We start from the raw sequence: 13,763 nt of genomic DNA, 5'->3' as shown, positions 1-13,763 counted from the left end.
ATGCATACATGAGAAATCGGAGACCGGGTGTCATTTTATGGTAACAAAATTAAATTTTATAACAAAATACCACTGCCTTTGTAAAATACAAAATGACAAACTTTCGATTTTGCATAAAAATCCGGACTCTATTTATTAGGTACATGCCATCTATTAACAAGGTCATGTTACAATAGCATCCTACAGTCAGACTCACTTAGATAGTTTAGTGCCAGTGTTGCCGTTTTGGTAGGTTTCTACCAAAATTGGTGGGTTTTTATACTCTTGGAAGATTGGTAGGCTGAACCAAAATTTTGGTAGGTTTTTCCAATATGTTAATTACTGAAAAAAATCGCCGGGGATAACTTAAATTTAATTTACTTCTCATCGTTTCTATGTATTCATTAAGAATGCAGAACAAAACCATGCAAGTGGAAGCGCCTAATACTGTTATAAAGTTCTAATATCGACTGAATTTCGTAAAAAAAAAGAAAAAAATAAAAATCGTAATAAATGCAGTTTGTATGCCGTTCAGTTCAATGCCGTCAATCGGAAAATAGGGATATATGGCAACTATACCCAGAGGAAAGTTAATACAAAACGTGCTCATTTCAGTATCATACGGTATTGATAGTAAAGCAACACCGTATGGTACAAAAACAATGCCGGATGGTATGGATGATACATAAAATGATTAGTTCCGATTGGTACTAGCCTTATTGCCGAACTGGTATTGGTTGTAATACCAATCTGTTATTGGATTTAGCTCCAGACCGTTATTGGTTCTAGTACCAAAGCGTTATTGATTATTCCACCCCCTAATAAACCAAAAAAAAAAAAACCAATAAAATTATTTAGCCTTATTACCGAACTGGTATTGGTTGTAATACCAATCTGTTATTGGATTTAGCTCCAGACCGTTATTGATTATTCCACCCCCCAATAAACCAAAAAAAAAAAAACAATAAAATTATTTATAAACTAATTTTATTTTGATTATTTATGTTCATAATTACAAAAAATAATGTTACACCACGACAAACCTCAATTCCTTGCATTCAGCAATTGATTTCATATGCATTCATTCCCAAAAGTGGTTTTCATATGTATACATCAACACAGCATCGTTTTCCCCACAAGAGACTATCATGTTTTGAATGCAGAATGTCTTTAGAGTTTGTACTATTTCCATTTTCACCCCTTCGAGTATTTCAGCAGGTTTTTATGCACTCAATTTGTATTCAAATACTTTATTTATTTGTTTAACAAATATTTTATACTGGCGTCAATATTTTAAGTACAAAGCTCAACAACACTTCTGGCGGGATGACACGAATACAAAATGACGCCGTCAATTCTTAATAGCCTCTTTTGTCTGGTATTGAATTGATACTAAATGGTATTAAAAATCTTTGCCAATAACAGGAACAAAATAATACGAGGCGGTATTGACAAAGTACCGTCCTTTTTCTATCATTGTACATACAAATTTGGTCGAAACCGATCTCTACTCAGGCTAGATCGTCTTTGAATATTACGACGTCTAGTTTGTATATTTTGTAGGGTTGAAAATGTATAAATTGGTGTTTTTCAAATAAAATGACAAAATGGCCAACTTTTCGGTGGTGAGTTTAAAACCTGTATTTTTGGCTTGTAGGGCATTGAGTTTGGTAGGATTTTTCTTAAATTTTGGTAAGAAATAATTTTCTTGAGTGGCAACACTGTTTAGCACTGTTTGTGATCAGTGTTGCCGATTTTGGTAGGTTCCTACCAAAATTGGTAGATTTTTATGCTCTTAATAGTTTAGTAGGCTGACCTCAAACAAGGGATCTCACTCTTCTATATATCAGAGAAAAAATGCGCAAGTTCCGTTATTGATTGTAACTAGAACGAGAGTTAAGGCATCTGTTTTTCTTAAAATCTATATAATAAATGCACCTTTGTGCTTTCAATGCCTTCAATCGGAAAATTGAACTATATGATGGCAACATAAAAACATGGTAAGATTTGGCGCCCATATATACCCTCCACCATGGACCGCATTTCTCAAGTTCTTTGAATGACTTTTTTAAATATACATGAACAATATCAAATTCTAGACCAATATAGACCGTACTTGTCATGACTGTTAGAAGTCATAGAAAACCACCACGTCCAAAATTTCAGGAAAATCGAGTAATAATAGCGTCCTCCAGAGGCTTAGAATGTCAAATCGGGAGATCGGTTTATATGCCTGCTATATCAGGTTATCAACCGATTTTGTTGTATAATTTAAACATACCAAAACGACATATGCAAAATTTCAACCAAATTGGATAAGGATTGCGTCCTCTAGAAGCCCAAGAAGTTCAATCGGGAGATTGGTTTATATGGCGGCTACATCAAGTTTTGGAATGATTTAGACCATATTTGGCACAGTTGTTGGGAGTCATACATGATATACATAACATGAAAGTTGACCCATTAACAATCCCAACAGACCTACACCAATAAGAAGTATCTGTGCAAAATTTTAAGCGCCTAGCTTTACTCCTTTGAAAGTTAGCGTGGTTTCGACAGACAGACGGACGGACGGACATGGCTAGATCAACTTAAAATGTCATGAAGATTAAAAATATATACACTTTATGGAGCCTTAAACGCACATTTCGAGGTGTTATTATTTGAATAGCCTGTAGAGTGAGTTCAAAAGATAGACGGAAGTTAGATTGTCTATGAATATTACGACATTCTAGTATGTAAACTTTGTGGGACAGAAAATGTATAATTAGATGTGTTGGAATTGGAATAACAAAATGCCCAACACTTCGGTGGTGAGTACAAAAACATATACCGCATTTTGAGATTGTAGAACGTTTAGTTGGTTTTTTGCCGGATTTGATGGGTTTTTCTTAAATTTTGGTAGGAAATAATTTTCTTGACTGGTAACATGTGATACCATAGGAGCATGAGAATGTTGGATAGACAGCTTAAATGTCCTATTTGCAGGGCTGCTAGATTTGCCGATTTTTAGCTTCAAAAATAGCGAAGTGCCGATTTTCTGATTTTTACTCTAAAAATGCAGATTATTCCAATATTTGAAAAATTAATTTTTCCTTTAAGTTTTATATGCCCCACTGAAGGTAGGCAGGATATTCATTCTGCCGTTTCGTCTGCATTGCATCGAAATATCCGTTTTCGAACTTATAATTTAAAGAAATTCGTGTTTGTCTCAAAAATTCTAAGACAACTTAGCCATGTTCATCAGTCTGCCTGTTAAAATTGGGCTAATTTTTAAAAACCTGCCATAGGTTTAGTGCGAAGATAGGCTATATCTTAATTACCCCCATATTAAACGATTTTCCGATTTAACTTCTTAAGCTCAGAAACGGCATATTTCACCTGATTTGGCTTAAATTAGGTGCAAAGATTTGTGCAAGACCCCACTATAACCATCCAAATGCAGTCAATGTAGGACCACGTTTAGTTGCAATTAAGACTTATCACCCGATGAAACTCCTTAAGCCCACTACAACTATTTATGCCCAAATTAGGTGAAATTTGTAGTAGTAATTTAAGTAAGATCGCCTGACGAACAAGCAATTAGACTCCAAATCGTAAGCAATGGATCGTAATGGATATATTTAAGTGCCATTAGTCTTGATGGAACTCCTTATTAGATTTCTTTGCTCATTTGATATATATTTTTGACCCAATTCTGCAAAAATGTAATACATAGGTTGGTATAAGAGCCTTGAAATCCATACGGAATAAGGCTAAATCGAACCATATTGGGATAAAGTTGCTATATAGGCCGATCTCGTGCTTGAATTTCTTGATAACATAAATGACGTAATTTTTTGATTTAGGTTTATGTTAGAAAAATTGCGTCATAACTTGATTAAGGTGCTAAACAAACCGATTGAAATTCTTTAGCGCACAAAATTTTTTTTCCGATTTGGTCAAAGTTCAGCCGAAATGAAGGACTTTTTTTAAATTGGAGTGTTGAAATTGCCGATTTCTTTTCTTCAAAAGTGCTGATTTTTCACTACTCTGGCAGCCCTGCATATTTATAGTTGCCTCGACATCCTCAAAGCTACTGAAGGATTCATACCACGCATTCTTTTATCTCAGCATGTAAAGTAAGTCGGCTTGCCTAGGGTGGCCATTTCGGTGTTTAAACACGGTTTTCCGGTTTTTTGAGCTCCATTACTGGTCGGTTTCATGAAAATTGCCAAAACTAACGGGTTTCTTACCAATGGCTCATATTTTGTGACAATTATCACTTTTTTTTCATTGAATTTTTGTGTTTTGACGCTTCTCCTTGGTGTTTAACCTTTATAGTTTCCTATAAAGGTTTAACACCAAGGAGTCTGAAAAAAATTATCGAAATTCTGTATATAGGGAAAATGTTCTCAACATTTTGTCCATAAAGAAATTTTTGTCGAATTTTTGTCTTTATAGAAACCTGTCCCGGTGTGCTGTAGCGAAGCACTTGAGTTAAATTCGTATTAAACTTTCAAATACCTTTCATTAGAATCGCATATTGTCCCGTTTGGTATACATGTCCATTTTGGGCATAATTTTGGAGAGGAGCGACCCCCCGGAAATTGACCCAAAATTTGTATATAAGTTTCATATTCTACTCTCAAATACCTTTCGTTGGAGACGCAAATTGTCCCGTTCGGTGGATATATTCATTTGGGGCATAGTTTTGGGGTGAACGACCCGCGTGGGAATAAAACCCAAAGATTTATATTAGTTGCGTATTCTACATTAAAGTATCTTTCGTTTGAATGCCACATTGTCACGATCAGCCTATATGTCCGTTTGGAGGTGGTTTTTGGGGTCGGGCGAAGCCCCTGGGACTTTACCCCAAATGTTTATGTAAGATTCGTATTCTACTTCTAATTAACTCTCATTTCATACCCATATTGCGCCAAGCGGAAACCATTTCATTCTTGGGCGGTTTTGGGTGTAGGGAGGTTTTACGAAAAAGTCGATTTATTGTTCAGGCTTGCCAGATGGTCCGAATTGTCCCGACGGCCGACTATTCCACAAAAAAATATGGGAAAATCACGACTTTTGGCAAATATTGAGCGAATCGGAATTATTAATACGAGGTAGCTCATTTTGAAGCACTTGAGTCACATTCGTGTGTCTGTTTATTTGCCCTAAGCACACTTCTGTTTTCACAAATAATGCAAATAATGAAACTTGGTACAGTTTCTGTTTTTGGTCCCGTTTTATTTGGTATGGGTCACACAGATCCATCTTTCGATATGGCGCTCATATGATCGCTTTGCCCTTAAAGGCAAACAATTATGTCACTTATCCGATTTCCTGTTCGTCTGTCTGGACTTTTATCGAAATGTTGATATGTTTATTCTAATTGATGTGTGTCACTGGGAGTTGCACGAAATCAGACAAGTTCTCAAAGAAATGATAACATAAGGTGGTACTCTTTCTGACTGCCAGTGCGGGACACACACACAGCAGATATTCTATAGTCTCTTTTTCCTGGAAGTCCTCACAGCTTTTGCAGATGTCGTTACTTGCAACCTTTATTCTGTCAGTATGTTTTCCAATAAGACATTGACCTGTCATGAACGAACCAATGACTGAGTCTAGAAATTGGGCCAAAGGCAAGGTCGGCAAGGTCTGCCGCCTCAGTGTACAACAACAACAACAACCTTTGCCAATAATCGGCTTGTTGTGCGCTTTAAATACTAAATAATAATTTCGCAAAAAAAAACAAGAATTACGTGCTACTTACAAAATCCCCAATTGTTTTCCAAACCACGCCCCTATGTTGGTTCATGTCTGGTATTGTGTCCCCACCTTAAACCCAATATCTGTTAGCCGCGAAAGCCGGTCAATGACATAGGAAATGCTCCAACGTCTCATCATCTTTCCACATGCCCTACAGATGCTCTCACTTGCTGCACCGATTTTGCATAAGTGAACTAGTAGTCCTATATGTCCTGTTATGATACCGAAAGCTATACTGACCTCTCACAATCTGGATTTCCCCATAGGATTTTCGTCGTCCTACCGACCGTTTCGCTGTTCCACAGTGTTAAATGCGCGTTCGTAACCCACGCCCTTAATTCGGTCTGCGTCGACCAGAAAAGCTTAACCAAGTTTATTGACGGCAGTCCTCTGGCCTTCACCGCAAATCCTCTGCGTTTTCATTCCCCCTTACTCTTGCATGATGATTTCCGATATTACCTCCAACATCTGAACTAAATATGGCCTGAATCGATCCATTACCTGACATACATAGTTCCCATATACACCTCGATTTTTCTTATTGAGAACCTGCAATAAGTATTTTTTCTCCAAATATATAAAAAAATGCGATAAAGGCTTGACCTCACATTATTCTTTTTGATACCCTGCACCTGTAGGGTATACTAATTTCGTCATTCATTTTGTAACACCTCGAAATATTCGTCTCAGGCCCCATGAAATATGTATATTCTTGATCGTCATGACATTTAAGTTGATCTAGCCAAGTCGGCCTGTCCGTCGATCGAAAGTACGCCAATTATCCAAGGAGTAAATCTAGGCACCTGAAATTTTGCATAAGTACTTTTTATTAATGTAAATCGGTGCACGTTTAGATAGGGCTACAATATAAACCGATCTCCGGATTATACTTTTTGAACCTTTAGAAAGTGCAAATCTTATCCGATTTGGATGAAAATTTGCAAGATGACTTTTCCAATGACCTCCCACGTATGGTTCCAATCGGTCCGAAACCTGACATAGCTCCCATATAAACCGATCTCCCGAATATACTTCTTGAGCCTCTAGAGGCTGCAACTTTTATACGATGGTGGAGGGCATATAGTATTCGGCCTAGTCGAACTTAACATGGTTATACTTGTTAAATTTCTGATTTTTATAATTCAATTTTGAATTGAATTGAATTTATTTAAGAAAACCCATGTAAGAACTTCACATGGTAGAGCGTTGATAAGGAATAAACGGAAATATTTTTTTTTATTTCCCGGATTCCCGGGAAAGCAATAGCTTCTTTTGAATCATTTTCGAAACTTTTGAGAATGAGAATTTGACATTTCTTCCATTTGTTAGAGCTTTTTAGAGCTAATTTCGTCATTCTGTATGTAACTACTCGAAATATTCGTCTGAGACCCCATAAAGTATATACATTCTTGATCGTCGCGACATTTTGTGTCGATCTAGCCATGTCCGTCCGTCTGTCTGTCGAAAGCACGCTAACTTCCGACGAAGTAAAGCTAGCCGCTTGAAATTTTACACAAATACTTCATATTAGTGTACGTCGGTTGGTATTGTAAATGGGCCACATCGGTCCATGTTTTGATATAGCTGCCATATAAACAGATCTTGGGTCTTGACTTCTTGAGCCTCTAGAGTGCGCAATTCTTATCCGATTGGAATGAAATTTTGCACGACGTGCCAAGTATGGTTCAAATCGGTCCATAACCTGATATAGCTGCCATGTAAACCGATCTTGGGTCTTGACTTCTTGAGCTTCTAGAGTGCGCAATTCTTATCCGATTTGAATGCATTTTTGCACGAAGTATTTTGTTATGATATCCAACAACTGTGTCAAGTATGGTTCAAATCGGTTCACAACCTGATATAGCTGTCATATAAACAGATCTGGGGACTTGACTTCTTGAGCTTCTAGAGGGCGCAATTCCTATCCGAATTGGCTGAAATTTTGCATAACTTATTTTATTCTTAGTTTCAACAACTGTGTCAAATAAGGTTCAAATCGGTTCATAACCGGATTAACCGCCATATAGACCGATCTGGGATCTTGACTTCTTGAGCCTCTAGAGATCGCAATTATTATCCGATTTGCCTGAAATTTTGTACGACGGATCCTCTGATGACCATCAACATACGTGTTTATTATGGTCTGAATCGCTCCAATACAGCTCCCATATAAATCAATCTCTCTATTTTACTTCTTGTTTGTTATCAGTTGTTATTGTTATGAGTCTATATATTTCCTTCGTCTATGGTATACTAACTTCATTACTCTGTTCGTAACACCCGAATATTGAAAGGAATAGCCACTACATATTTTGCAAAAAAATTTCTTATTGATGTTAGTCAGTTATCAGGCCTACTACATTTCATCATGGGATACAAAACCCAAAAAACTATGTCAGTAATATCCCAATTAGTTTGGATTTCCTCTATACTTTCACCACTTTGATTAATTTCATGTTTACCCTCATGTAAAGTGTCGATTTTGACATATTTATTCCAATGCGAGATTTTGAACACAGATTTTTTGAAGGTATTGGTATTTTTCCGACTTTTTAAATTTCTTAGAGATTTTTTTTTAATTTCTTTAAATAAAAATTTTAAAATCCTTTATATAAAAAAAAAATTGCAAGTTATTGATCACAAGTAAAAAAAACTAACAAACATGTAAAAGCGGGCTAAGTTCGGACGGCTGAATCTTGGGAAGACACCACCATGGATTCTGCCAAAAATTTAATACAAAATAAATTGAGTTGTAGGGCATTATTTTATTCTACATTCCAAACTTCTATCAGACCAGCACAAATTAAAGCTTCTAGGAGCCGAACAAGGAAGATCGAAAGGTCGGTTTACATGGGAGCTATATCAGGTTATAGACTGATTATGGTCGTATTTGGCACAGCTGTTGGAAGACATAACAAAACGATACATGCAAAATTTCAGCCAAATCGGATAAAAATTGTGACTTGTAAGGGCACAGGAAGTCAAATCGGGCGACCTCTATCGTGATTTCAACAGACGGACGGACGGAAATGGCTAGAGCGACTCAGATCGTCAAGACGATCAAGAATATATATATATACTTTATGGGGTCTTAGACGAATATTTTGAGGTGTTACAAACGGAATGACTTGATTAGTATAGCCCCATCCTATGGTGGTGGATATAAAAATTTTAACTTTTAAATGAATCCATACAAAGTGTTTAAACATCAATCGGGGCATTTGGTATATGTTAATAAACAAATCTTAAGTTTTATGCGCTAATTTTTTGTTTTAAAGCCTAGTACTGACTTCGACTTTCACACGAACATCTGTCAAAACGCACTATAAAAAAATGCTGACGAAGATAATGCGAACACATTTCGTACTAGTGGTACTGAGTTCTATGAGCAAAATATTAGCGACATATCGCTGCATCAGGATAAATTTCGCAAATTCAAATAAAGTTAAAAGCTCACGAAATGAACCGAAACAACTCTGTTTCGATACTGTTGTCTTTGTTGTGTGTTTAAAATAGCCCTAATTTCATGGGCATCTTCGCTGTGAATGAAGTCAGTACTAGGCTTAAGGCATAAATATTGGGTTGCCCAAAAAGTAATTGCGGATTTTTCATATAGTCGGCGTTGACAAATTTTTTCACAGCTTGTGACTCTGTAATTGCATTATTTCTTCTGTCAGTTATCAGCTGTAACTTTTAGCTTGCTTTAGAAAAAAAGTGTAAAAAAGTATATTTGATTAAAGTTCATTCAAAGTTTTATTAAAAATGCATTTACTTTCTTTTAAAAAATCCGGGCAACCCAATATATTAGTAGTGCACTCAGAAAAATGTGTTAGAAGAAACATCAAAAATGATTGCCGTAACAGCAGAATGTCTGCTGAAAATGGGACAGCAGTTATTATTTGGTAAAACAGCAAACATCTTCTGCTGTTTTCAAATGGCAAACATTAAAAGAACCACGAAAACGTCCGAAAATAATGTTTTAATTCCATCTTGTCGTACATTTTGCTAATTTTCAAAAGAATTTAAGTAACAGCAGACAAAACTAACTAAACTAACTACTGCTATTATATTTATGCTTTGGGCCAAAAAAGTATCGCTTAAAATTGGCTTTTTTATTGATATCAAGCATATGCCTCAAATGTTGTTTAAAAAATTACACATTTTTGTATGGATTTATTCCAAAGTTCAATTTTTTTAATTTAAAATCAGCAGACGGTGTTTTCTGATATCAGCATACTAATTTTTCTGGGTGCAGCTAATTTGTCTGCTGTTATTTCAATTCGTTCAAAAACTTGCAAATAGCAGAAAATTGAAAAAAAATACATTTTATGCTTGTACAATTGAAAATAAGTTAAAATACAAACAAATATTGGAAATATTTATAACATTTGAGCTTTTTTCAACTTTTTACCATTTGAAAACAGCAGAAAATGTTGGATGTTACAGCAAAAAATGTACTGCTGTTTCTACTTCAAAAATTTTCAGGGTGTAGGATATTGTATATGTGGATATAGGAAACAGTAAATAATTATATAAGAAATATATCCATGGTGGTCGATATCCAAAGTTCTATCTGAGCTTAAACCAAACATCTACTTTGGGAACAATGGACACTTTTTCTCTTATACCAATGAGAAGAAATAGCAACCGGTAAAATGTTGTTCGGATATGCTCTGCAGGATTCAAACCAGGTTTTTCACACCAAGCGGCACTCGGTGCTCTTCTTTAACTTTAACACTCACAACAAGACAAGAATTATGAAGTCCTCTAGTCTTCATAACTCATTTGCTTTTTAAACAGAACTAAAACCACCGTATATCCGGTTCAGATCCCAAGTTTATCCAAATAAACTCGGTTTTGTTTTATATATCTACACAAAATGCTTTTTATCCAATATCACTGAATATTATCTAAATATATCCGACGATTTAGCTATGAATTGAATAATTCATAAAAATATTAAGAATGTTTGGTTTTTTTCGTTTTTTTGTTTTCAACAAAGTGTTGAACCAGTTCTTAGGGCTTATTAAGTGCTGGCTCTGATTAATCCTTTCTCTCTTGAAAATTTGTCAAAATTTCTTTTTGCTAAAATTGAATGTTTTTAAAGTTTTGAAATATGTTTTTTTAATTACTTTTCTATTCCATTTGCAGTTTTGACTTTGACTTTTTTTTCGGTTTCTGATGAAAATTCACAGTTTTCACTTTTTGATTCGCACAAACGTCTCTTTTCTCTTCTGTGTTATTTTATGTTTTATTTAAAATTTATTCATTTCAAGCCGAGTTACCGAACCGCGCTGATTTCAACTGACTGCCACGACGTTTTGGATTGAATAGCCAAGCACAAACAATTTACTCGCAGACAACAGAGACTACGACAAAACACCAACGGAGAGCTCGGTAACGATATTTCCAATTTTGCGGCCTGTTATGGGGTTGACTACAACGAACATGCACTTAACACAAATACAACAAAATTATACGAGAGCGTATCTCAGTGGCTCACTCTCTCCCAGCGGTATGCGTTGCTGTTGTGAAGGCCCCCCCGTTAATGTGTTTGTTGTAGATAATTTTGTTTCAACATGTGATTGTTTTATTTTCGTTGTATTTCACTTCTTGGTTTTCTATTTCAAACTTCACCACCAATATGACTTCGGTGCTTTGTGCCCCTCTGCTAAGCGTAGTCTATCGACCCACTGTTCGGTGTGTTTGGGTCTATGTGTGTGAGTGTTGGGGCTTGTTTATTCTCTTGTTGCGGTTGTTTTGGTATGAAGTTAGTTTTTTTTGTATTCTTTTTAACACTAATACTCCAGCACAGTCAGCACACACGAACGCAGCAAACTGGTTTAGCGAAAAACAAAAAAAAAAAATTAACGAACAATTTTTTTTTTTAAATCTCATTCGTTAATTTTTTGTACTGAACACAACATTCCTAAACAACTTTGTTGGAAAACAATTAACCAACTTAAAACCTGGCTTGTGTTTCATTAACTGTGTAATTCCCACCGACCAAACAAAACATCTTTCACTTTTCTCTTTTCAAATAATTAGTTATAACGTAGTTGGTTGGTATTTAGAAGATAATTACTTGTCGCACACACAAATTCACCAAAACAAAATCTGGATTTGTATGCGGTGGTGATGGTGAGGACTGGCTAAGTTTAAACCTCTTTTGGTTATGGCAATTTCTTGCTTTTTTATTTTTTTATTCCTATCTATTCGATTTCGTTTGTATTCATTCTCCAGCTCACAACATTACAAATTTAAAATTTTCTTGTTTTCTTTCAGATGAGAAGAACAAGAGAACAGAACAACTAATTCCGTGCACACGTCCGTTCAATTTAAAGTACAATCGCTCAACTGAATTTGAGCAACAAATCCCCAACATGGTTTACCTACCTTCTTCCATCTAAATTCGAATCATGTTGTTGTACTTGTTGAGCGAGATATTCTCGTACTCAACGCAATACAATACAACTCAGCCCCTTGTTTGCCTGCCAAACATTTGTATTCTCCCTCTCTCAAAATTGGTGCTCTTGTGCTACCATTGCTACAGATTTGATGAGATCAGACAACAGAAACGTAATAGTGTTAAGTAAAAACGCGTTAAGTTTAAACGAGCCGAATTCATGCATACCCTTCACCAAGGATAACATTTCTAAGTTGTTTGGACTAAAGAGAGAAATAGCGAAGTCCACATTCCAAAAATTTGTTTAATATTCATATAAGAATGGAGCTTCTCAAGTGCTCAAGAATTCAAACCAGAAGATCAATATATGAACAACTAAATTTCGCATGAACATTCCATTGAGGAACAGGGGATACTTCTCTCGCATCAATGAGTGCAGTCCGAGTAAAGTTTAAGCTCAAGCATAAGGGGCCTCCTTTTTTATGCCGAGTCCGAACGGCGTTTTAACATGGCAGTATACCTTACAAATGTGGGCAGCATTATTTCTGGGATAACCACCGCTGAAAATTTTGTTGATGTCCACGCCGGGACTTGAAACTAGGAGTTCGGCGGACATGCTAACCTCTGCGCCACGGTGGCCTCCCATTAATATATGACAGCTATACCAAATTATTAACCTATTTCAAACTTACACTCATGGAAACAAGTCTGCTGATAATAGAAAACACCATTTGCTGACAGTTAGTAGTTAATGTTGCTGCTATTACAGCAGTAGTTCTGCTCAGGATGTACTTATAAGGTAAGGTCATGCGAATAGGTGAGTACAATTTTTTTATTTCTGTTTGAATTTTGCAGCAAATCTAAATGCCAAAGGCTTGATAACACAGCTGTAATTTTTCTAAAATCTTAAAAAGGCATTCCATTTGGTCCGATATTTCACACTAAGCAACCAAACGGTGTTATAATGATGAAAATACAAATGTAAAATACTTTTGAAGAAGATAAGTTGTTACACAAAGTTTATTTTTAAAACCAATTGACATTTCAATTTACGGCATTTGCCACTCAATGTAGTTTCGTTGGGGGTTGACTTTTGTTGTTGTGCTAGTGACGCTACACCTTCATTGTATCATGAGTTATGCTGTTGCAGCTAAATATTTGTAATTTCAGATAAGCAGGCTGGCTGCTAAAAGTCTCCTATTTGCTGAAAATGACTGCTATTCAATTTATGACGGGAGAGTAAACTAAAATAAAATTAAGCAGATTTTAATTTTTGAAAAAAATAACAAGAAATTGTCTAAGTGCAGCCAGAAAAAATACCTAAAGAAATCAAAACAACGTCCGTTCGTAACAGGCAATCATAAATAATACACTCAGAGAAATTTGTAAGTAAAAACAGCAACAACAGAAAGTCTGCGGAAAATGTGAAAGAAGTCATTTTTTGCCAAAACACCAACATTTTTGCTGTTTTCAGATGGTAAAAAAGTTGAAAGTAAGCAACAACTGTAATAATTTTCCTATTTCATCGAATCTTAGTTTTAAAGACATAATAAGCTAAATGTCTTTTATTTATCTACGCTTGGTAATTTTTAAACAATTTTAAATAACAGCAGACAAAATAAGAACT

General features: G+C 35.6%; 1 protein-coding gene and 1 long non-coding RNA gene across 4 annotated transcripts in view; one reads left to right on the top strand and one right to left on the bottom strand.

Moving 5' to 3' along the window:
• LOC106085461 (spectrin alpha chain, non-erythrocytic 1) overlaps positions 1-12,085 on the bottom strand; it is a 262,696-nt gene extending 250,611 nt beyond the window's left edge. For 2 of the 3 annotated variants that reach the window (XM_059361018.1, XM_059361020.1), the window contains exon 1: positions 11,816-12,085. The gene's annotated coding sequence lies outside the window, so the exon portion shown is untranslated. Of the gene's footprint in view, positions 1-10,862; positions 11,751-11,815 lie in introns of those variants that run through there. The other variant, XM_059361019.1, reaches the window with a different exon arrangement.
• The window catches only part of LOC106085460 (uncharacterized), an 82,468-nt gene extending 69,296 nt beyond the window's left edge, over positions 1-13,172 (top strand). Inside the window, exons 2-3 of the long non-coding RNA XR_001220948.2 lie at positions 12,016-12,935; positions 12,992-13,172. This is a non-coding gene — a long non-coding RNA (uncharacterized LOC106085460). The remainder of the gene's footprint in view (positions 1-12,015; positions 12,936-12,991) is intronic.
• The last annotated feature ends 591 nt before the right edge of the window (positions 13,173-13,763 follow it).

The sequence above is a fragment of the Stomoxys calcitrans genome, chromosome 1, assembly GCF_963082655.1.
Source record: "Stomoxys calcitrans chromosome 1, idStoCalc2.1, whole genome shotgun sequence".
Classification (NCBI taxonomy): Eukaryota; Metazoa; Arthropoda; class Insecta; order Diptera; family Muscidae; genus Stomoxys; species Stomoxys calcitrans.
The sequence above is the reverse complement of the archived record's forward strand: the minus strand, read 5'-3'. Positions and strand labels throughout refer to the sequence as shown.